We start from the raw sequence: 24,663 nt of genomic DNA, 5'->3' as shown, positions 1-24,663 counted from the left end.
GGCCCACACAGGTATGGGGTGAGGGTCACACTGCAGCCGTGTATCCACCTTGTCTAGGCAGGCCACCCAGGACTGTCCACCACCCACAAGGACAGCCCACACTCATGTGCCTGCCTGTTCCATGAAGCTCACATCCTCGGCTGCCCTCCCCCATCTGCCTCCAGCCTGCCTCACACCACCTCAGAGCCCCAGTGTGTGGATGCCCGCTTCTCCTCCTTTCCTCCAGAGTACCCCCAGTGACAGATGGCAAAGACACTAAGACCCCAGGATCCGTGTCTGTAGCAGAAGACCAGCCCCCACGCGCATACTATTTCCTTGAGGGCTAATGCTTCATTTTAAAAATTCACGCCAATTTTGCCTTCTATTGCCTAACATTCACGCTTATTTTAATTTGAAAAACGCCTTTAATCTCCACTTACATAGCTTATTTTACCCAAATACTTAAGCAAAATTAATACCCTTTGAAGATGCATGTACTTACTCTGTGGCTTTGAGTGTGCCTTGGCCCACAGTAGCGGGCTCCCGGGCCTGTGGGTGTCTCCTTTGGGGGACACTGCCTTATACTTCAGCTGTGTCCTTTTTGCTCAAGTTTTTTCCTGCTTGGGATGCCACCCTTTTTAGTAGAACAAACACAGCCTTCGTTTGCATTTCCATGTCCTTTGTGATATCCCCCTCTTCGTGCCTCTCTCATCCTGTTGGGAAGTAGTTTTGACGGTGGGTTTATCTGCCCTACCAGTTCTGGGATGGCGACAGCGAGAGAGGGAGCTACCTCCGAGGCTGTTGCACCGACTAGCGCATAGCGGATGCTCTGCTCAAGGAGGAGGGAGCGCCCGGAAGTCCCCCACAGGCGACAGGGTTCCCCAGGACCACTTCGGCCCTTCTGCAGGATGCCAGGATGGATGGCTTGGGTGAGGCGCCCCACTGCGCCGCCACTCGCTGCCCGCTGAGCGCGTTCACTCCGGCAGCTGGGCCTTCCCTATAATCCTCGTTGAACGTGGCTTTGCTGCCAGATACCCACCCAAAGCCAGAAGCTCGGAGTGCGGAGGCATCTTTGAAGGGCAATAAGGTACAATCCATGATTGAAATGCTGACCGCCCCCCCCCCAAAAAAAAAGAAAGAAGAAAGAAAGAAAGAAAGAAAGAAAGAAAGAAAAGAAAAGAAAAGAAAAGAAAAGAAAAGAAAAGAAAAGAAAAGAAAAGAAATGCTGTCCCCATTCCAGGGGCGACCTGGGGCTTTCTGGCAATTCGGCAGCCTCCAGAGCAGCCCCCGGTTGGAGGAAGCAGAGACGTCTGTCTGCACCCTGCCATCCCCACCCACGCCAGGTCTGGTCTCCTTTGCCTTCTTCCCAAACCTGGGAAGTTTCCCAAGACCTCTGGGGAGCCCCCTTCTGGCCCCCACTCTCCTCTCCCCCCTCCCACTCACCCCCAGCTGAGGGGCCCTGCTGCAGGCAGTTGCAAATAAAGGCCTTTTGATTCTTCAAAGGTCTGGGCTTTGACCTTGATGGGATTTATTGACCCAGGTTATCCAAACACGGATTTGTAGACTACGGGATTTTTTTGAGTGTGCCACCCCTGCTCCGGCCTCTATTTATAAAGCGCCAGCTCGGGTTTCTTTTTTTTTTTTTTTTTTTTTTAAATTTTTTTTAATTTTTATTTATTTATGATAGTCACAGAGAGATAGAGAGAGAGGCAGAGACACAGGCAGAGGGAGAAGCAGGCTCCATGCACCGGGAGCCCGACGTGGGATTCGATCCCGGGTCTCCAGGATCGCGCCCTGGGCCAAAGGCAGGCGCCAAACCGCTGCGCCACCCAGGGATCCCCCAGCTCGGGTTTCTGAGGGCTCCGACCCGGGCCGGGGCTGGCGGTGGTTTCTGTGCGTCTCTACTGCCCTGTCTGCAGCCGCAGGAGCCTGAGCTGAGAGCTGACCTGGCCCAGAGCGGGCTAGAGGAGACTCCGCGGCACAGAGCGGCTGTCGGCCAGGGCCGTTAAACTCTAGGAATTCTTGCGCAGGAAAGAAGAAATGCATCAATGTTTGCTTTAGGAATAAAGACCAAACTTCTCGGGAAAAACAAAACGTGATTTTCAAATGATCAAAGCTGGCTCTGGCAATCACAGAGGGAACTAAACGCCTTGAAGCTGTTAACTGGGTGCCTGCTGGTCTCTTTGCTGGCTTCAATCCCAGGTCACATTAATTACTGATGCCGGCACTTCTCCTTCCTGGCTGACCCAGCCACTTGCCTCTGGCCTCATCTCCAACCTTTCCTGTTTGTTGCATCTGCCACCATATTATCATTCATATATAGATAAGGTGGGGAGAATCACAGGAAACAATGAAGCTTCCTGCCAAGACACACGCCATTTCTTCCTTGAGCCCTGAAAGTAGGCTTCTAACCCACCTCCCTGCCTCTAATTTTGTCCCTCTTCATTTTCCACACAGCTGCTGCTCCAGATATCTGTCTAAAATGTACATTTGACACTGCTTGATGCTGGCAGCTTCAAGTGTCCTCGTTGTCCCATGCAAGGTCTCCAGGATTTAGCCCTGCCTCTTGCTCCTGTGATTAAATCTACCACCAAAAAATTCGGTATGGACCAGGTCTTCCTCCATAAACCCAGGTTCCTAACACCATGCCAGTCTCACTGCTTCCCTCTGATTGGGCCTTCCAAAGGGCAAAGATCTAAGTCAAAAAAGTAAATAAAGGAAAAGAAAGAAGAGAAAGGATGTGCGATGAGAGGTAATGGAAGGCAAGAAAAATGTTTTTTCCCTTCTCTATTTCCCAAGCTGTGACGTGTTGGATGGTACCAGCAGAGGCAGCAGAATTAGGAATGATGGTGAAATAGGCTGCTTCTTCTTTTTTTGGCTTGAAAGTGTTTTTATGGAAGTATAAAATACATTCAGAAATATGCATAAATCACAAGTGTACAGCTCAAAAGAATGCTCATAAGCTGAACACACTTAGCAGGCAGCACACAGATGAAGAGACAGAGCTTGACCAGCCCCCAGGCCCACTCCTCATGGTCGCCATCCTTGCAAGGATCACCGTATTGGCTCCTGTTACCTGACAGTAATTTTGCCCATTTTTGCACTTTAAATTAATGTAAACCTATATTTTGTGTTCAGCTGCTTTTGCTAAACATTATGCTGATAAGACTCAACTATGTCCTTATATTTATTCATTCTCATTGCTGTATAATATTCAATTGTGTGAACATGCTTTTTTAAAAAAAATTATTTATTTTAGAGAGAGAACATGAGCAGAGGAGGAGCAGAGAGAGAGAAAAAAGAGAGAGAGAGAAATCCTCAAGCAGACTCCTCACTGAGTGTGGAGCCCAACTCGGGGGCTTGAGCCCAGGACCCTGAGATCATGACCTGATCTGAAACCAAGGGTCAGATGCTTAACTAACTGGGCCACCCAGGTGCCCCAGTGAATATACTTCTTTATCTAATCTACTGTTGATGGGCATTTGGGTCATTTCCAGGTTGGGGCTATTATAAGAATGCTGTTACAAGCCATCTAATTCATGTCTTTGGGTGAATCAGTTAATAGAGTGTGAGACTCCTGGTAGCTCCACATCCCGTGATGTGGTCAACCTCTTTTATTTTGGACATTCTAATAGGTGTGGGTGGCATCTCAGGTGGTTTTACCTAACACTTCCCTGAAACTACTGGTGCTGAGGAACATGTATTCATACACTTTCTGGTCATTTAGATATTGTTTTGTGAAGTGACCGTTCAGGCATTTTGCCTGTTTTTCCATGAGTTGTCTGTCTGTTTCCTATGGATTTATAGAAGCTGTGTCTTTTTAAGTAATCATGTATTCTCCACTTTTTCCCTCTTAAATCCATTTGGAGTAATTCAGTTTAGCAAGCCTTAACTGAGTACTGTTGGCATGACTGTGTTAGGTGCATGCGGTAAAAGAGGAGTGATGTCCAAAGCTCTCTCTTTGTCCTCAAGTTTGAGGTCTTGGCTTTTTCCTCTCACTCCCCCCAACCCCTGACTGCCCTATCCACACTGAAGCTTGGCCTGATGGGTGGGAGTTGGGCTGAATTTCTGAAGTTCAGTAGTTAGCTCTTCTGTAGATTTCCATAGAAGAAGCAGGAGGAGAGGATCAAGTAATTTGAGACAGATGAGGCATTACTGACTCCGTCTGACTTCACAGATCTGCTAGCAGCCACACTGCAGAGGAGTCTGGCCGCGGGCCCCCCTGTGCTAGGAATGGACAGAACAGTAAGTAGCAACAAATTGATATTGATGCTGCCTTACTTCATGCCCTCCAGTAATAGCCAGAACTTTGTTTGGTTTGAGCTTTCCATATGATACCTGCTTCAGAATTCCATTGCCATGTCTTAACTGATGGGCTTCTATTTCTATAGACTCCTATAGAACACAGACATGTGACAGCCATAGGAATCTCTAACTGCTGGGCAGAAATTCTTTAATTCTTTATGGATTCACTCAGGCCACACAAGTTGATCTCATTTTGTGACCTGATATTATTCTAGAAGATAATGTGCTGTAGCAGTAGTATCAACGAACTGTGCTCAGCAGGCCTGGGTCCTGACCAGCACCCGATGAGGTCACTATGTGACGTTAGGCAAGTTGCTTAATATCTCTGAGACTTTTTCTCCCCCTGTTCATCTGCCATTCTACCTTGCCAGGTTTCTGAAAAATTAAACTTTATTTTATTTTATTTGACAGAGAGAGAGAGAGAGAGAGAGAGAGAGAGAGAGAGCACAAGCAGAGGGAGTGGCAAGTAGAGGGAGAGGGAGAAGCAGGATCCCTGCTGATCTGCATGCCTCCCACGTGAAGCCGCAACCCATAGAAGGCGAACATGGTGACAGCTCTCTGCAGGCTGGAGACAGAGCTGCAACTAATTCTTGGGTGTCTACATGCATTTCGGGCTCTGTTCTCAGCAGAGACCTTACGGAGGGCCCCCAAATGCAGGTGTCAATGGGACACAGGCACACCACCAGCAGAAGCATCCATGCTCAGGGTTTCCACCCCAGAGGCTCCCAAGAGGCCCTGGTCTCCAAAGTTCATTCCATACATAAGGGGTGACTTTTCTAGAAAGCTGCCCTATTACCCACAAAGGGGCTCCAAAGTCATCTGTGCAACCACTCTGCTGCTTTGACACTTACAAAAACAGCACCTATGTACAAATAGGCAATATAGGGCTGTTTGGGATGTAGCCCTGCCAAATCCTGGGAATCCAGAGAATCCAAAGGGGGCCTTGATCCCAGGATCCTGGGATCATGACCTGAGCTGAAGGCAGATGCCTAACCAACCCAGCCACCCAGGTGCCCTGGTTTCTAGAAAATTAAAATAAAATGAAGTGAGAAAGCATTTTGAAAAATTTCAAGTGCTGTATAAAGGTAAAGTACTACCTACCACATACCAGATTTTGTTCCAACAGAGCAATCCACATCTCAGGTCTTTTTTTAATCACCAATTTCCATTTTGCTTGTATTACTTGGTGCTCAGAACTGTGAGTCACCCTTGGCTTGGAGTTCTTATATGTAAAGGGTACCTCTTTGGTCTAGATAAACTCTTGTACTTTGGCATTTCACCACATGGCGACTTCCTCTGTGACCTTTTCCTTCCTTTGTTTCTTTCCTGGGTCTAGCAGACCTTTTGTCACCTGGACAGGATCCATGTAGGCAGCCTCCAAGCCACATCAAGGGATTTTAATTTCCTCATGGCTTTGTTAGCATTTCACATTATTACAGGTCAAAACACAAGGTTATTTACTAGGGATGAGAAATGTCACTAATATGAATTATGGAAGCCCCATGATTTCCCTCCAGGTGTTCAGAACAACACACAGTGCCCATCATCCTGGTGAGCTTAGCATGGGCCCTGACCTCCCCAGGCTCCTGAGTACAGTGGGCTTGACCAAGGTCCTATGGGAGGACGACCATCCCAGGCTGGGAAATGCCAATGCTTGTGAAATTTGTTCAAGAAACATCTTCCTATTGGCTGCCATCTTTCTCAAGGAAATTCTTGAATATGAATAGATTCAGAATCTATTTCCCAACCAAAAAGGGAGGGGAATTAAGATATTTATTCACTCATTTGAAAGTCACCCATTCGTCTTCTTATTCCTTTGGCTGTGAGCTCCTCCTGTGCAAATACTAGTGGGAGAGAATGTATGTAGTGGTTTATGTTTTATCTTCCCATCTGCTTCCTCTTTCTATCACCATATCACAACGTAGCAAAGAGCTGGGGTAGAGGAGGCCACCACAAGGGAGGGAACCCAAGTTCTAAAGGAAAAAAAAGATTCTTTCAGTAATTGTCAGAAATAGAAGTTTTTAATTTAAAAAAATTTTTTTTATTTATTTATGATAGTCACAGAGAGAGAGAGAGAGAGAGAGAGAGAGAGAGGCAGAGACATAGGCAGAGGGAGAAGCAGGCTCCATGCACTGGGAGCCGGATGTGGGATTCGATCCCAGGTCTCCAGGATCACGCCCTGGGCCAAAGGCAGGCGCTAAACCGCTGCACCACCCAGGGATCCCCAGAAGTAGAAGTTTTTAAAACCTCCCTTCTTCTGGCTTCTATGGTACCTTGTTTTTCTCCTTTTCTGTTTCCTCTTCTTCTAAGCATTGGGGTGCCTTCGGGATCTGTCCCAGGCCCCTTTCTCTTTTCACCAAGAAGGTCTCAGTTATTCTCATGGCTATGAATGCCTTCTATGGGCCACCCCTTCCATTGCCAGCCCTGACCTCTCTTTAGAGCTGCAGGCAAGTATCCATCTACTCACTGGATATATCCACTTGGAAGAATCCAAGTGTCTCCAACTTTCCATGCCAACGGTAGAGATGTCTACTTTCTTCCCATGCCTGCGTCTCCTCCACATTTCCTCACCTTGACAAAACTGGAAAGCCAGGAGGTGGAATTGGCATTCCCCTCCCTCTTTGCCCCCATTCCCTCCACCACCTGCACTAGGCTCTCCAAGCTGTGCAGGTCCCACTGTCTTTCCAGAGCCCTGCAGTGGCCTCCTCACGAGGCCTCCACTCTCTTCCTTCTGCTCCACCTCTCTACACCAAGAAACAGCAAGTGGGAGCTTTTAAAAATAAGAATTAGACGATGGTCCCTCCCTGCCTGAAAGCCTGTGGGCCTCCCTGCTGCCCTCTAAATGAATGGCAAGCTGCTCGCACACCTCACAAAGCCTGCCCACTTGCCTCAGCCCCTCTGGCCTCTCGTGGGTGCCCAGGGTGGGTCTTCACCCAGACACTTCCCTCTGCCTGGAATCTGCTCCCTTTGTCTTTTTTTTCTCAGAACAAATGTCACTTCACCAATGTGCCTTGCTTTGCCTTCCCATTTATTTATCTCCCTGTTATTCTTATCTTCATAGCCCTTCCAATTTATAATTGTTAATGTATTATATGTGAATTGCTATAATGTCTGCCCCCTGAATAAGCCCCATGAAGACAAGGATCATGCCCTCCACTTTTTTTTGCCCAGAGTAGGGATTTGATAAACAAACATTTGTTTAATAAATGTCCAAACTACACAAAACCAGCTATTTGAAGTGCAAAACATACACATTATATCTATTCTTTGAGAGCATAAAGATTGCCATTTAAGAAGCCAGTGCTGCCCTTAGACCTGTGATAGAGTGACCCAGAGCCTGTGCTTCAGTGGCTATGCTCTGGTATCCCTCCAGCTGTGGCCTTTCTTGGAGCTTCAGGAGTCCATGGGGCCAATGGGACAGTCCTATGCAGAGCTCCTGCCTCAGCCAACATGGACAGATTTAGCAAATAAAAATATGTGATGCACAGTTAAATTTGAATTTCAGATAAACAACCACTCATTTTTTTAGTGTGATTGTGTCCCATGTAATATCTGAGATATACTTACACTAAAAAAATTCACTGTTTATCTGGAATTCAAGTTTGACTAGATGTCCTGTATTTTACTGGCAACCTTTGCCTTGGCTTCTAGACTAAGCGTCTGCAATGGCCTGTGGACCAAATTTGACTTGCCAATTTTCGTAAATTAAGTTTTGTTGGAGCACAGCTACCCCCATTCATTTGTCTATTATCTATGACTGCTTTTGAGATACAGTGGCCAACTTGAATAGTTTTGATGGATACTGTATTGCCCATAAAAGGCTAAAATATTTGCTATTTAACCTTTTACAGAAAAGGCAGCTGATCTCTATTTTAGACCATGCTATGGGTATCTAGTGCCTCACAAGTGCTTACCCGACACTTGTGAGCCTACTTCCAGGGCAAGCAGAGGTCTGGCCCCTGAGGGTGAGGAGCACAGGGTGTGGATGGAGTGTGCAGGATGGAGCTTACCCTCCATGGAGGGAGGCTGGACCTTCCCTGAACCACACTGTTCCTGCTCAGAACTCTAAGGATCTCAGAATTCTAAATTTGCCCCAGGCCTTCCATTTCATTAGGAAAATGTGTTTTTTTCAAAATAGGTGGCAATTTTTTTTTTTTTACTTTATGTATCAGATTGATTTAAGTTTTGATAATTAAACATGTGGCATGCGGACCTCCCTTTGTACCCTTGATCTGGACTCCTCAAATGTCAAGTCTGTTTTAAACCATCAAGGCCCAGAAATGTCATCAATACTGCCATCTTGTGGTGAGATCTACTATTACCATTTCCAAGCTGCCCAAGCTCCCTCAACACTGTGGTCATGCACAGCTTCTGGAGCTTAGCAGCTCTGCCTATGACAACAAGCAAATTCAAAATTATACCACTGAACCATTGGGAGGTTCTAAAATGCTTTATGAGACAAAGAGATACTAAATAATACTCAGCCTAGCTTTCTTCAAAGTTAGTAATTTTGAGAGACGTCTGGGTGGCTCGGTGGTTGAGCTTTTGCCTTCGGCTCAGGTTGTGATCCTGGGACCTGGGATGGGGTCTCGCATCTGGCTGCTTGCAGGGAGCCTGCTTCTCCTTCTGCCTGTGTCTCTGCCTCTCTTTCTGTGTGTGTCTCTCATGAATAAATAAATAAAATCTTTTAAAAAATTAGTAATTTTGGGTGCTCCACAATAATTTCTCATATTTGTTTATAAAGTATGTTCACACACAACTTCAGAGCTGAACCTCACAACCATGCTTTGGGTCCCAATGAAAATGGAAATTCTTAATGTCCATGACTTGACCCAGCCTGCCCAGCAAGTCAAGGGCTGCTCTCATCATATTAGAAACATCCTGCTCTTAACCAGAATGGAGGTGAGGCAGAAAATCAATTTCCTTAACCATGAAGAGAACAGAGGGGTTGCATTTCAGCAAACTGGAACCTTGGTGATGACTTTTTCTTAGTGCTCCTAGGCCTAGATGAGGAGGAAGAGGTTTCTGAAAGTATATTCTAATCTTTCAATAGCAAAGATCTGTGACCTTTTATTGTTGTTATTATTATTCACAACAAAGAGTATTTACCACGAGTTGACTCTCTGACATTTCCTCCAACAACTTTGCACACTGCCTTCTCCGCTCTGCAGGCAGCGGGCCACAGGAGATGCCGCAAAGATGTGGCCTTGAATCTGGGCCTGCAGGGCATCCTTTACGGATGCTTCCCACTGGAGCAGGGCCCCGGAGATCTGAGCTGTTTGGAGGACTTTTAATTCCAATCTGTCAGAGATTAACTTCTTGTCCAGAGATAGCTGTGAAGACAGCTTTCTCCCAACACCCCAGTGGTGAGCTAGGGATTTTACCATGATTGGGGCTGCCATACACAGTTGAATTTCACTTTACAGCTGGAAAGACATGGAGGAAATTCAGGGAATGAGACAAGTTGCTGGAAGCAGCACTTTTGTTAAATTATACTATTCTCAGAGATCAATAGATGCTTCAAAGCAGTCCACTGAGAGGGTGTTTGTGTGGCTTTGACAAAACAGTTGTGCATCTTGCCTCTGGGAGAGCCAATCCGAACCACCCAAGAGATGTTTTTCCAACTTTTTGATCATTCGTGATGTGATTTGTGGGAAAATAGTTTACTTTGCCTCTTATTGTGAACTTCTGGGTTATGCAATGAGCTGGGGGACCACATTTATCAGATCCAGGCTTGCCTACAGAGCTCCAGATTCATTCATTTATTCATGCAGGCATTCAATAAATGTTTATTGAGTCCCACGTATGCTGCAGACATTCCACTCACTATCAAATTAATGACTTGACTACGGCCACGTGGCATTCATAGGTTCATGCTGCTGGGGATTCATGTTGCAGGGGGCCAGGAAAGGCTTTCCAAGGGAGAAACTTGAGTCAGGTTTTGAAGGACCAGGGCCAGTTAGCCAGAGAGATGGGGCCAAAGGAAGGGAACTCAGGCTGGCTGGCCCCAAGCTGCAGGCTACACGGCCTCCAGGGAACTATTATGACAGAGAACGTCTCAAGAAGGGATTTGACCAAGAGAAGCTCTATTTTGAGAGCCCCCTACCCCTGGAACAGTACTAAGACTGCCGCTTACACAAATGGCAAAGGGAGGCAAGACAGAAACTGACTTGGGAAACCCAAGAGACCCCACAGGAGAGTCTGGCATGTGCCCCGATCCTGGCCAGCAGGGGGCAGTGCAGGGCTCTTTGAGGAAGTAGACCACACCTTTAGGCTGGGAAGGGTCTTAAAGATAAAGTGAGCCAAACCTGCTCCCCAGGGAGGAAGGTTACACCCCTTGTTATTGTCTTCACAGTGCTTACTACTTTCTGAAATGGTACTGTTGGTTTGTTTACATATTCGCTTACTAGATTTCTCTCTGTTCCAGGACACAAGCTTTACCAGCAAATGCCTTGTTTTGTTCTCCATTATATTGTGAGTGCCTAACTGACACCTGGTATGTGTTGATTTCTCAATAAATATTAAAAAAAAAAATTTAGTTAATGCGTATGTGAATCTGCATGGCATTGGCATTGAGAAATGGGCCCTGGAAGAGAGCAAAGACCTATATGTTGCCTTTTGCTTCTGCACATCTTGATGTGTGGTCTGTTGCAGTTTTGCAAGATGTGCAGCCAGGAGCATAGGGGACCACAAGAGAGCCTCTTTGTTAATAAAATAGACACCCTTTGTGTACTCTGAGATGAGAGTTGCTGGGGCCACTGTAAGCTGTTAACACCTGGCCAGGAGGCCAAGGTCAAGGATCGGGGGATGGGAAAGAGTGAACAAGGTCCTGAGCCTGGTCCTGTGGTAACAGAGATTTGAAGGCAAGTGGTAGCATGAGATGCCTAGCTCACAAAGGCCATGCTGACACCATCAGGACAGTCTGAGGTCCAACACAGAGCAGAGCGGTGAACAAGAAGGGGCAAAGTCAGGCCTGGGCTGTGGGAAGTGCAGAGCCACTTCCTGGGGATGTGGTCTGTGACTGAGCAAGCTCTCCCTGGCAGGCATGTCTGCGTCTGACTCCAGAGGTCATGTTCTGATTCTGACTCTTACTGTTCTTCTGGGACTTGCTTTATGCTTTAACCTTCTGGTCTCTCACTTAGGGGCACCCCCTTTTTTAGCTAGATCTTTTAATGAAAATCTAAGAAAAGGATGAAAAAGCTACTTAGATATGCCATTACAAACATACTAGTCTAGCCAGTCGGTGATACATATTGGCCACTCAGTATATACTTGGAGAGTTGATAACAAAATGTTGATAGCTTTTTGAAGGGGGCTTCAGAGAAGCAGGAAGAAGACACAGAACATAGGTGCTGCCCTTTGAGAGTTGAGCAGTTTAGGTCACATGGGTGGCATGCTGTGGGAAATGCTTCCTGTGACCAGAGCCACAGAATCAAAGTGGCAATTTTAATGGTCTTATTTTTTTATTTTTATTTTTTAAAAGATTTTATTTACTTATTCATGAGAGACACCGAGAGAGAGAGAGAGAGAGAGAGAGTGGCAGAGACACAGACAGAGAGAGAAGCAGGCTCCATGCAGGGAGCCAGATGTGGGACTCAATTATTTCATTTAACTTCAATTAATTAACATATAATGCATTATTTGTTACGGAGGTAGAGTTCATCAGTTGTATAGAACACCCAGTGCTCATTACATCATGTACCCTCTTTAATGCCCATCACCCAGTTACTCGGTCCCCACATCCTCCTCCCCTCCAGTGACCCTGAATTTGTTTCCTAGACTTAAGAGTCTCTTATAGTTTGTCTCCCTCTTTGATTTCATCTTATTTTATTTTTTCCTCCCTTCCCCTATGAATGTCTGTTTTGTTTCATATATTTCACATATGAGTGAAATCATATGATAATTGTCTTTTTCTGATTGACTTATTTCACTTAGCTAATACCCACTAGTTCCATCCACATCATTGCAAATGGCAAGATTTCATTTTTTGATGGCTGAGTAATATTCCATTGTATATATAGACCACATCATCTTTATCCATTGATCTGTCCATGGATATCTGGGCTCTTTCCATAGTTTGGCTATTGTGGACATTGCTGCTATAAACATTGGGGTGTAGGTAAAGTGGCAATTTTTAAATTTTAAATGTAGTCAGCTTGAAGTGATATTAGGGTATATGTCAGGATCTTCCCCACCTGCTCTACATATGTAAAGCCCATGTTCTGTCCAAAAAGGGTGACTGACCATTCAGAATGAGAGTGTTCCCAGAATGTGAGATTTTTATTTTTTTTATTTTTTTATTTTTTAATTTTTATTTATTTATGATAGTCACAGAGAGAGAGAGAGAGGCAGAGAGACACAGGCAGAGGGAGAAGCAGGCTCCATGCACCGGGAGCCCGATGTGGGATTCGATCCCGGGTCTCCAGGATCGCGCCCTGGGCCAAAGGCAGGCGCCAAACCGCTGCGCCACCCAGGGATCCCAAGAGATTTTTATTTTTAAAACTGGGAAAGTCCCAGGCAAACCAGGCCACTTGGTCACCCTGTTACCTGCATGGCCAGTGGCAGTTTATCCTTCCTTCTCTTCCTTGGCAATATTACTGATCTTTATCCTCCTCCCCCCCATCCTTCAGACTCAATTCTCCTTAGCTTGCATTCAGACCTTTGTCTCTGCTTCATGGGACTGCACCCCTCCCTGGGTGGGGGCTCCCCAGGCACCACAGTTTGGCACCATCTGGAATGGCCAATGATGAATGAAATGTGCCCACTAGGTGCTTCATGCAGCAGAGGATCTTGCCCCTAATGGGAACTGTCAAAATCACTGCCAGGCAAGAAAAGGCTGCTATATGAGGTGAAGATGGGGTCTCTAAGTATGTGGCGCTTAAGTCCAAACCATCATTCAGGTGTCAGGGTCCTGGAAAAGCAGGTTGTTAACTGGGGCATGAGCAGGGTCAGGTGAATGGAAGCCCCACAGCGGATGCTCGGGTTCTGCCCAATGTAACCGATGGGCCAGTGCTCCCCATCTGCTGACTACATACAGGAATGAAATGGCAGCAGGCATGTCTATCTAGATTAATCTCCTTAAGATAAGCAAGTGTTTAGGAAAGCCGTTCAATGCCAGTTGTCCAAGAATATTACTAGCCCGTGCCACAAATGCCATCCCCTTGGGGGCAGGGGGCGGGGGTGAGTTCTATTTCACCTTCTCCGTCCTGGATGACAGACTGTCTTCCAGTAAAGCCTTTGACCTTGCCAGTCAGGTAAAGGGGAATGATGGCTTTCCCCTTCTTACACATTGGAAATAAGAGAGAGGGAGGTGTGTCAAGAAGATGTTGGGCAGACCCAGGAGCAACTGTGAGTTTGTGCTGGGAAGTTTGGTTTGAAAGTGGTACTTCTGTTGATGAATCAGCTATGGCTCCTTAATGAGACTGGTAAAACTGCAAAATGGAATTCAACTGGGTTGGGCGGTGGGGTAGTTTTGAAATCTACTTTACATCTTCATTTAACAAATTATTCATGTTCAAAATAGCCCCATTGTTCTAAAATTACCTGAATGCCACAGATTACTTTTTGTGCTGAGAGTCCCTTCCCCTAAATTTCTGACTTACTATGTGAATGGATGAAAAGGAGTTCAAGGTTTTCATAAATTATAGTCCTGCTATAAATCCTGGCTGAATACACACACACACACACACACACACACACACACACACACTCCTAGCCTATAAGGAGCTTCTAATTTAGTGCCTCTTAAATCAAAGCCATGGTGTTCAGTTGGTCAAGTTTCTGTAGGTGAAAATAGTATTTTAAGCTATATAAGTTCTTTTCTCTAATAACAGAAACATTGCTATGTTTATGGAAAATTACATAAAAAGAGAAATAACATAGGCGACATCTGTTCTTTGCATCTGTCCTATATCTCCATAACATTCTAGAAAGATTTTGTGTCAGTCACATGGCCCTGCCCGCTCTGCCTCAGGAATGATCTGAATCTCCCACCACCTCAGACAGTGATTGGTCAAGGGCTGAGCACCTGATTCGAGCAGAGCCAATCAGAGCTCAGTTTTGGGTGCTAGGAGTAGCTGAAGATTTCTCCCTTTTTTCTGGGATTCCTGAGGTTTCCTCCAGTTATATTGCTGCCACTTGCATAGAAATGAAGAAAGCAATCAAATACAGCTAAGAGTGACTGATACTGACTGAATAGTGATACCCCAAAATTCATGTCCACCTAGAGTAACCTTATTTGGAAACAGAGTCATTGCAGATGTAGTTAAGGTAAGGCCACACTGGAACAGAGTGGGCCTCAGTGACTGCTGTCCTCCTAAGAAGAAAATGAAGATGCAGAGACAAACACACAGGGAGTGTGCCATGTGCCATGAGAAGCAGGGATTGGAGTGATGCATCTATGAGGCCAAGGACTGCTAGCAGGAACCAGAAGCTGGAAAAGGTGAGAAAGCATCGTCCTCTGGAGCCTTCCCAGAGAGCATGGTTCTGCTGGCACCTTGATTTTAGACTGCTAGCCTCTAGAACTGTGAGAGACTACATTTCCGGGGTTTTGTTTGTTTTTAATTGTGCTAAATATATAATGCAAAACTTGCCATTCTATTTTTAAGTGACAGTATGTGTATTCACAATGTAGTGCAAAATGTCTGTTGTTTTAAGCCACCAAGTTTGTGGAACTTCATTAAAGCAGCCGTAGGAAACAAATACAGAGATATATAGAGAAAGAGAGTCCTGATGATATTGTTTGAATCCCTGGATCCAGCCGTGCCTGAATTCCCCTGGATTCATTGATATGAGGCTATAAATATCATTTATCTGCTTCAGTTATTTTTTGAGTGAGAAACTGTCACTTCAATTAAAGGAATCCTGACAAATACAAATGGAGTAGGTGAGTGGCAAATGTTTTTATCATTCCATAAATGAAGGTTCTGAGACTGCAAAAAGAACTGCCTCACTGAGTTATTCTAGCCCTTTTACTCGTCCACCTTGCTCCTGATTCCAGTTCCCTTATTATGTTGGTATCCATATCCAGTTGGGTATTAGCAAATAATAAAATATTTTAGAATATGAGCCAACTCCAAAGACAAAAATTAGGGAACAGCTTGCAAAATTACAGCCAGATTAGAAGCCTCATTAAAATGCTAGGAAGGGGCATGCAGAAGTGGAATGAGAATCAGAGAGTAAAGGAAGAGAGTGTGGTGTGTCTCAGAGAACTACTTTGAAAATTCCTCCATGCACACAGCTGTTCCAAGGCGGCTCTGGGTCTTACTTCTCAGGGATGAAATTGATGATGCATAGCAAATAATTAATTCCTGTTAAATACCAGCTAGTTAATAAAAAATATTTTCAAGTCCAAGACAATCCCAAGAAGAATGTACTTATAAATGGCACTGATATTTAGCCAACCAACCATGTCCATTGCAACATTTGAATTTAATGGGACTGGTTGCTTTATATTAATTAACTGAGGATTGATTGCTACCTGTATTTGTTGAGATTTCATACAGGTGATTATTGAATAATGGGAGAGCTGTTAAAATTCGTGCCATGACTTCTCTAAGAGCTAGGTGATACTGCACAGGAAACAAACAGCTATGCTAAAGAACAATGAAATGGAAAGAAAATGAGGTTTGGTTCTATGGGGAGGCATGGTGAAGTCACTACTTGGAGCTAAGTACTGGTGGATGGTGAGTGGTCAAGATGGGTTATATCTCGTCTTTGTGGATGCTGTGGGCTCTCAGGTCTGGGTGGGACAGGTGAGGTCAGAAATAAGGTAATGACCAATTACTAGGCCACCACCCAACAAGACTGTCATTTATCCTGTGAGCCCACAGTAATGAATAGGTCCAGTTTCCCACCTAGATTTGATGGAACATGGTGTGAATACCACCTAGGTCATAGACTCAAGATGGGATACGAAGGAAGGAGTAGGTCCCAGTCCATCCTCCACAACTGAAAAGCTGAGTGACTTTGGGCACATCTCTCATCTTCATTATTCCCCAACCATAATATAGGAATAGATTATGGGTTCTCATATGGCCAAGATATTACAGTGTATACAATATGCTTCGTATGAATCCTAAAGCCCTAAGCCCTGGAAGACTATTCAGTTTATTCTTAAAGGCTTGGTGGGATTGCTCCAAGCCACAGACACAGGCCGCTTATCTAGGCCTGCCCTGCATCCTACAGGGTCAGTGACTTCAAGATGCCACTCAAGGAAAAGCCTTGGTAGCAGGGTCAGCAGCAAATTGAGATTTGTCAAAACTGCTCCCTTCTGAAGTTTCCTATGTGATTTAGCCCCTTTTCATTACCAAGTTGGCTTCACCCACAAGGTTTGGTTCAGTCCTCTCCTGGCTCCAAGCTGGGCCCTTCTGGTTCCTGACTGACCTTGTCCCTGACTTCAGGTTTCTGGCTCTCTTCTCAGAACAGCTGACACAGCCCAGCTTCAGTTCTGTCCCTTGGATGAGGACCAAGTTCAATGCTCAGTCCCCCACTGATCACCCAGAAGGGCCCTGGGTTCTGTTTCTGCCAAGTCCCATCTCAATGGTGGGAGAGACCAGAGCATGTGACAGGCTCAGCCTGAACTCCTCCCTGCTGCTGGAATGGTAGCTCCATACTGGGGCCCTGCTGAGAGTGATCCCTTAAAGACTCCAGAAGGGAGCAACCAGAACAGGTGGTGGTGGGGAAGGGGACTGCAACATGGCAGGGGTGGGGGCATAAGTGGGAGGCTCCCCGAGTCCTGCAGAGCCACATGACTGCCCATACCTCCAGATCTGAGTAACCTGCACGATTGCAAAGTGGGAGGATCACCCACATTTCCTGACCCAGATTCTGTAGCCAAGAGAATCTGTCCACATGGCCCATTAAAGGCTCAGAAAATGACCTCCTTCTTCACACAATGGTGGGTGTCTGTCTGAGCCCCTCACCCAAGTTCTCAGCTTTCTGAATCAGGTCACGTTGCCTGTGTCCTCATCTCTTCCCCAATCCCTGGGACTCCGTTCTTCCACCCCTGGGGAAATGTGAATTTTCATCAGACAGGAAGGCTTGAGTCGTCAACTGTGAAATTGCTCCCTAAACACCTCCAATGCCTAGTCATATGCAGTATTTAATTTACTTTTAATATTACGGATTTTTTTTAAGTGTCACAAAGCTAAAGCTCAGCTAAAGAAGAGTTTATGTCAATGCTCGTTCAGAATGTATTTTTGAAAAATTACCTTAAGAATCTGAGCAGTTTCTTTCCAGACAGCCGCGGGCTCCCTTGTTTGATGCTAAGCGGTTTGCTATAAATTAAAGCAACATTAGACTTCACTTTTAGGTGATTCTCTAGTTATTTGATGTTTGTATTTGCTTGTGGATTTTAAGATCCTTACAAGGAAGAGGAAGAGAACTCATTTTAGGAACACCTGAGCTGGCTGCTGCCCTTCATTAACCTGCAGAAGGGGTTTTACTGTCCCTGTTTCCAGATAAGTGAGGCTCATAAAGCCAAGGCAACTGACCCCTGGCTACAAAGGGGAACCCAGACTCAACCCAGTGCTGTTTGAGACTTGCCTGTATTTCTTTGGCTTAAGCCTTCGTGCCAAAAACACATTGCTGCTTAATAAATGTTGGTGAAATAACTGCAAGATTTTCCCGTTCTTGGCCGGTTCCGTGCAACACCCCATAAACACCCACATTCACAGAGATATTAGCAGCAGGATTCTGTGAGGCAGGTTTGCCACTGTCTCTCAGAACAGTGAAAACTGGGCTCTTAATGGGGTCTTTGGGGACAGCAGAATCCCAAAGCACTTGGCAAATCCTCAATGATTTTCAATTCGATTTGCCATCTTTGAAATCTCTAGCAATTACAGATCCTATGTAGTAATTGGGGAACTCTCCTCTCACTGAATTAAAAAGAGGAAAAAGCACCTTGTGATCATTAGTTATGTTTGCTAATTGAACTTGACCGTTGCCTGTTTTGTACTCTGAAGTTTCGCAGGAGCTGTTATGTGGGTAGAGGGGAGCCAGAGGACTCATCTGAGCCTTGAAGAAATTAAGGAGCCTCACGCTGGGTGGCGAGATTGAATCAGGCCCAAGGTGAGGCTTAGGACCCAGTCCAGGCTATACTCTGTGCCATGCTTTCATGTTGTGTCATCTGTTAAGACTAGAATTGCTAACTGTGTAGTTCTAATTAATGTTTGTGTTTATACAACATGTCAGCAGTGAACAAAATATTTACCTGACACTGATCCTCCCTTCAAAAGTATATACCATAAGCAAAATATATGGATCAATCAGTCTTTTCAAATTCATACATCTTCACTGCCTTAGACATAAGGCACAGCACCAGAGGCTGAGTGGGAGAGTGAGAAAGGTATAGCAGGCAGGGTTCACCCTCACGTAGTCCAGAATATCAGTGTGAGAAAAGAAGTGGTCTCCACGAACAAACACCAGACTGGCAAATGTCCATGTCTGCACACCAACACAGACACCTTCAACATCACTGGATCCTACTGCCCGCTGAGCACACTTTTGGAGACTATGGGAGCAGGAAGTAGAGGAAAGGCAGTTGGGACAAATGGAAAAGGTTCAGGGAGGCTGAGACTGCCTGGGTTTCGATCTTCACTATTTCTCTATTTCTCACCTGGGCTATGCCTCAGCCCTCTGGCAGCTGCCCCATCCTCAACCCATGCCTCTGGCTGTATCTGGACCAGAGTCAGCTCAGCTGTTCCCTGCCCAAAGGCCCCACCATCAATAGAATAAAGCCCAAGTCCCCGAATGTGCCTTGAAGGCCCTCTGTGATTGTCCCTCACCCACCGCAGCTTATCTCAGCTCCCGCAGCCTCTTAGGCACCTGCCACCTTCCCCGTCATTCAGACTCTGGGGGCAGCACAGCACTTTGGTCTCTCTCGCACCCCTGCCCCTGCCGGAACTCCTTCCCTTCTGATCTTACCCCTGGGGGAGTGCTCAGTCACTTTCCCCTGTGAAGCCTTCATGCCCACCACCGGTGAGAACTCCTCCTGTGTACCCGCTTCTGGCCCCACTGTGCTATCATCAGCGAGCTGCCTTCTTGGGTCATAAGCTTCTTGAAGACAGGGCCCGGCCGTTGTTTTATTTCCGGTGCTTATTCCATAGCAAGAGCTCAGGAAGGGCTCGCGGAGTTGAATATGATGGTTTAAAAATAGGATTTGTGGGCTAGCTTAGGCAACGACAGCGTTTATAACTTTTTTTGCTATGAACAGAGAATATGCCAGTGAACTTTCAGAACTCATTTAAAAGTTGTAAAAATGAAAGAAATACATGAATAGGATGGATGACCGCCCCAAAACTTCAGAGAAAAGACAAATTACCACGATGGAAGGTTCTCAGAAAGGGCTTTGTAAGGCAACGGAATTCACTCACCATTTATCGAGTGCCTATTGTGTACCAGGCTTATGCCAGGTGTTTTGTTTAAAACATGAATAAAAAACGGTTCCTGAAGCAGACTCCACAGTCTGGTGGACCAAACAGCGCGGAGACAGGTCACTAAAGTGCAATGTGATAAGTACTCCAACAGTCGCTATTTAAATTTGGAGAGTTGACATAAAATGTGGAAAAAGTCATCGGAATTGAGGACTTATACTTCCTGTTTAGGACAATTCAACCTACTCTGGTTAAAAATTTCTTTCCTCTGGTTCCTTGGGATTAGTGATCATTTCAACCCCTGTATGATATTCATTAACTGGGGCCACCATTATCACTCGTAACTAATATGTAAGATCTTGTAATTTTGATATTCATCTGATCTGTGAGTGCTGACATGAAGGAGAACCAACCAGCCTCTGTGCGGGAATAGTCAGTACGGCTCAGGTTGCGCCAGGCTCTCAGCAGCAGGTGCACAGCTCAGAAAATGCCAAGAGCTCACCCAGAGAAGACAGAACAAGAAAGGTCATTGAGTCCATCTGTCTCGTTTGGTATTCTTTCTTCCCCAACCACTCCCTGCAACCATCTCATGCGATGAGTCCACTCTCCTATCCCAAACTTCCTTATCTATTTGCCAAATCTGGGCTCGAGAATTCAAACTTAACCCTGTCAGTGTGGAAAGCCCCAGAAAGTTTTTGAACAAGGATCTGGCATGATGAAAGTGGTCTCCTGGGAAGAGGAATCTGTTATTGGTGCATAGTTGGGAAACTGTTGTAAGAGTACAGTTGGTCACAATGGCAAGAATCTACGTTAAAGTAATGGTAGCAGGGGTAGAGATGGTATTCATTCTTGGTTTGTATTAAATCCTTGACTAATAACATGTGACTGCCTTTTGGACATATAAATTAGACTAGGCTCCCTTTAAATTATATTACCTCTCCTCCTATAATTGCTCATTTATAGAATGTAAATCCCCTAAGGCCAGGCGCTGGTCTTTCTTGTTTATCACTAGCTCCCCAGTGAACCTAACATTAATACTGTAGATGTTCAGTAAATATTTGTTGATGGATCCCTAACTGTATAGGAATGTGAAGATAGTCCTGGAAAATGTCCCTTTTGGACATCACAACTAAACTGAAAGAGAGACCTAAATTTACAGATGCTCAGAGCCCCATCACACTTCCATCTTCATCAGCTAACTTTAAGCCGGGCTCTCATTAAACCAAACAGCAAAGGACAAATCAGACAAATTTGGCCTTTGCTGTTTTAATTTTCTCTCTCTAAATCTTCAGTGATTTTAGCCTTGTGGCCATTTGTAGATCACAAAGTTTGACAACTTGCCTTCCAGCCTGTTTTGGATGTTATAATATCTTTGTTTCTAATGACTTCACGGTTCCCATGAGGGCATTTGGCAGGGGTCTGGCAAAGGGTACAAGGAACAAGCTGGCAATCAATGTGATCACCATACTTCCTGCTTGGACTCTCAAGAAATTCACCAGTTTTCCAAATATGTGAGATCTCCTTACTAGAAAAAATGAAAGAAAAGAAAGAGAAAAAAGAAAACCCCATGACCCACATTGATGTTATAGTCAAGTCCCTTGAGAGAACTAAGAAAGCAGCCATTTTAAAAATACTAGCTTCATCAATTAATTTTTCTTAAGACTCCACTTCCAGACTTGCCACCCTGAGGCTGCAGAAGCAAATGTCAGAGGAATCATGTGCTGCATGATAATAAGAGTCAATGGTTACTGGTTCCTTGTGATATGCCTGATGTTGTGCAAGCATTATACCCACTTAATCATGAAAACAGCACTCTGAGTTAGGTGCTATTATTACCCTCCTTTCACAATTGAGAAAACTGAGGCTCAAAAAGATTAAATGATTTTTCTAGAAGTATCTCAGCTTGTAAGAGGTGACTCCAGGTTTGAATTTAAGTAGATGACTCCAAGAAACCCCTCCCTCTTGCATATTAGGGTGTCGCCCCAGGGCCACATATTTAATTGGTCAAAATATGCAAACTTCCCTGGCTGAAGTTCACTTTTACTTAACTAACTGCTGGAAACATCCACCATGAGAAATAGGCTCATTTATTCAAACACAAGCAGATAAGAGCTCTTTCACGAGCCTCCTGGCTGGGCTGCTTGGCAGGCACCCTCTGAGATGAGCCTGGTGAGGGGCAGAAGCACCATCTCCTCTATAGTAGCAGTTGCCCAGAGGGTAGGCTCCTGGCCATGGGCCTCAATCAAAGCACCGCTTACCTGGTACTGGGTTTCAGAAGCTAAAATTTTGGCTGTTAATGCCCAGCTTTAATCTCCTAGGCACTCTCTGCTTTATCCCATGGATTTGACAGGTCACTGCACTGCAAAAAGCCTTCAGTGGCTCCCTACTGCCTATTAAAATACCCATACCTTTTTTTTTAAATGCAATACAACACACACTAGAAATTTTATGAGACATACATGTTCAGGTTATAGACTAATTACAAAACAACCATCCATGTCAATCTGTGCCATCAAGCAATAGAGCATTGTGTCTAGGAGACAATTATTGATATCTGCAGATAACACAGAAAGAAATCATCAGGCTTTATGACCCTCCAGATGGAAGAGCCCAACGCCACTTAAAAAGGAGTCTTCCCAAAAACATTGAACCCAAATAGGAGCAAGCTCTATATTGAATTACCAATTTATACACAATACAAGGGGCAGAGGAATACAAATGTTCTAGAGTTACAATCAGCAAAATCTAGACATTGGGCAACTCTGGAGGACGAATGGTGTAGTTTCTTCAACAACACCAAACCGCAAAGAAAAAAGAGAGGAGGAAAATACTTACAGGACCTGTCAACCTCGCTTGCATCCTGGCTTGAACAAGACAGCCACAAAAAATTTATAAGATAACTGGGGACTGATTGCATATTTGATGACATGAAAGAAATTATTTTAAGTACAACTGTGTTGTGTTTATATTAAACTAGAGTCTTTACTTATTGACGTGCATTTCTATGAAACGGAAATGGGATTTGAGTGGAAATGATCCCATGGGGGTTATAGTGGGAAATTGGTGGAGTTTTCCGTGAAACCATGTATGGAGTTTTGAAGCTGGGTGATGTGCATGTGGGAGTTTATTATACTATTCTCTCTACTTTTGTATGTTTGAAAACATCCATAATAAAAAAGAAGTTCTCTAAGGTGCAATTCAAATGCCATACAAACCAAAGGTAATCTTTCCTCTGTTCATTCCCAGGCTCTCTTTGTTCTGGAACCACAGCATGGCTTCTCCACATTTGTGTTTCTCTGTGCCCTTACCTTCCCCTCCCTTCTTCCCCACTGATTGTCAGTACCTTTGGGCAAATTCTTTGTCCTTGTGTACCCCCTGGTGCCCAGTAAAGTGCCTAGCTGGCAGGTGTTCAATAAACATTTACTGAATTAAGTGGAAATAGATGTCAAAATGCATCAAAAATATCTTTAACAAAACCACGGGCTGCCCACAACTCCACCCACCCATAGAGGAGGAACTTCTGAGGCAGGGATGATCCCAGTACTGTGCTTGCTCCATCCCACCTTAGGCAGCCAGCCGCTAGCCCCAGAAATTCTTCCAGGGGTGAGCTCCTTGCTGGAGACAGCCTGGCCCTCAGTGAGGTTTCTTCCACCTTTGTCCTCTCTGGCTTTTCTCTCTGCGTGTCTGAAACTAGTGAGAAAGTCCCACGTGTTTGAGTAAGATTACGATGTGTTAATGCTGACCAATAAGCATTAAACGCCCCAGGAGATTGGAGATAATTGTGACCAAATTTTCATGGAACAATGCTGAGTGCTGGCAATTGCCTGGGACCATCTTTAGCTTCCTGTGACAGGAGTGCCCCAGCAGAGGGGATGCTCTGCTGGCATCAGTACTCTCCACGAATCCTATTCCTGGTCACCATCACTAGGTCATCATCATTTCTTTCTCCTTTCATTATGATTATCAATTAACATCACTGGCCACTATTTCTCAGTGTCATTACATGCCATTATATTTATTAACAGCTGAGTATCATCACTTAAAACAGGCATATCTGGGGGAGAACATCATCTGAGAATCACAGTGAAACAGCCACTGAATTAAGTTAGAAGTTGGGGTTTTAATTTGTTGAAAAGATTTGTTTATGGGCAGCCCAGGTGGCTCAGCAGTTTAGCACCGCCCTCAGCCCAGGGTGTGATCCTGGAGACCTGGGATTGAGTCCCACATCAGGCTCCCTGCATGGAGCCTGCTTCTTCCTCTGCCTGTGTCTCTCTCTCTCTCTCTCTCTCTGTGTGTGTGTGTGTGTGTGTGTGTGTGATAAATAAATAAATGAAATCTTAAAAAAAAAAGATTTCATTTATTTATTGGGGTGGGGAGGGGCAGAGGGAGAGGGAGAGAGAGAGGCCTAAGCAGACCCATTGCGGAGTGTGTAGCCCAACGTGAGGCTTGATCCCACGACTCTGAGATCACAACCTGAGCAGAAATCAAGAGTCAGAAGTTCAACCAAGTGAGCTACCCAGGTGCCCCAGAAACTGGTGTTTTTAAAAAAGCAAACCTGTGATCTGGGGATAGGGTCACAGAAAACACACTTTTGTCTATTGCACAGGGCCACTACATGTCATCACAGTATTTGAAAAGAGGGTGCAACAATTGAAAATGGTACTGAAAAAAAAAAAAAAAGAAAAAAAAAAAAAAGAAAATGGTACTGAAAAGAGACATGGAAAATAGGGGCCTGGCTTCTAACCCTAAGATTACATGGGTAGTTTCTGCTGGAGAAAGACGAGACCCAATTAGGAAGGCTGATTTCTAACCATGGTCCTTGCTTCACCCTCAACTCAGAAGATTAAAGAAAAAGAAGAAGAAGAAATAGGCCTCATCAAGAGAGATTTCAATTAGAATAAAACTGTGCCCATGATCACAAGCCAGAACAGGCTTTCAAAAGAGGTAATTGAGTCCATTGGCTCATATCTTTAGAAACAGAACGATTCCGTTTCTCCTACATGAT

The sequence above is a fragment of the Vulpes lagopus genome, chromosome 6 (genome assembly GCF_018345385.1).
Source record: "Vulpes lagopus strain Blue_001 chromosome 6, ASM1834538v1, whole genome shotgun sequence".
Lineage (NCBI taxonomy): Eukaryota > Metazoa > Chordata > Mammalia > Carnivora > Canidae > Vulpes > Vulpes lagopus.
This window is presented reverse-complemented; position numbering follows the sequence as displayed.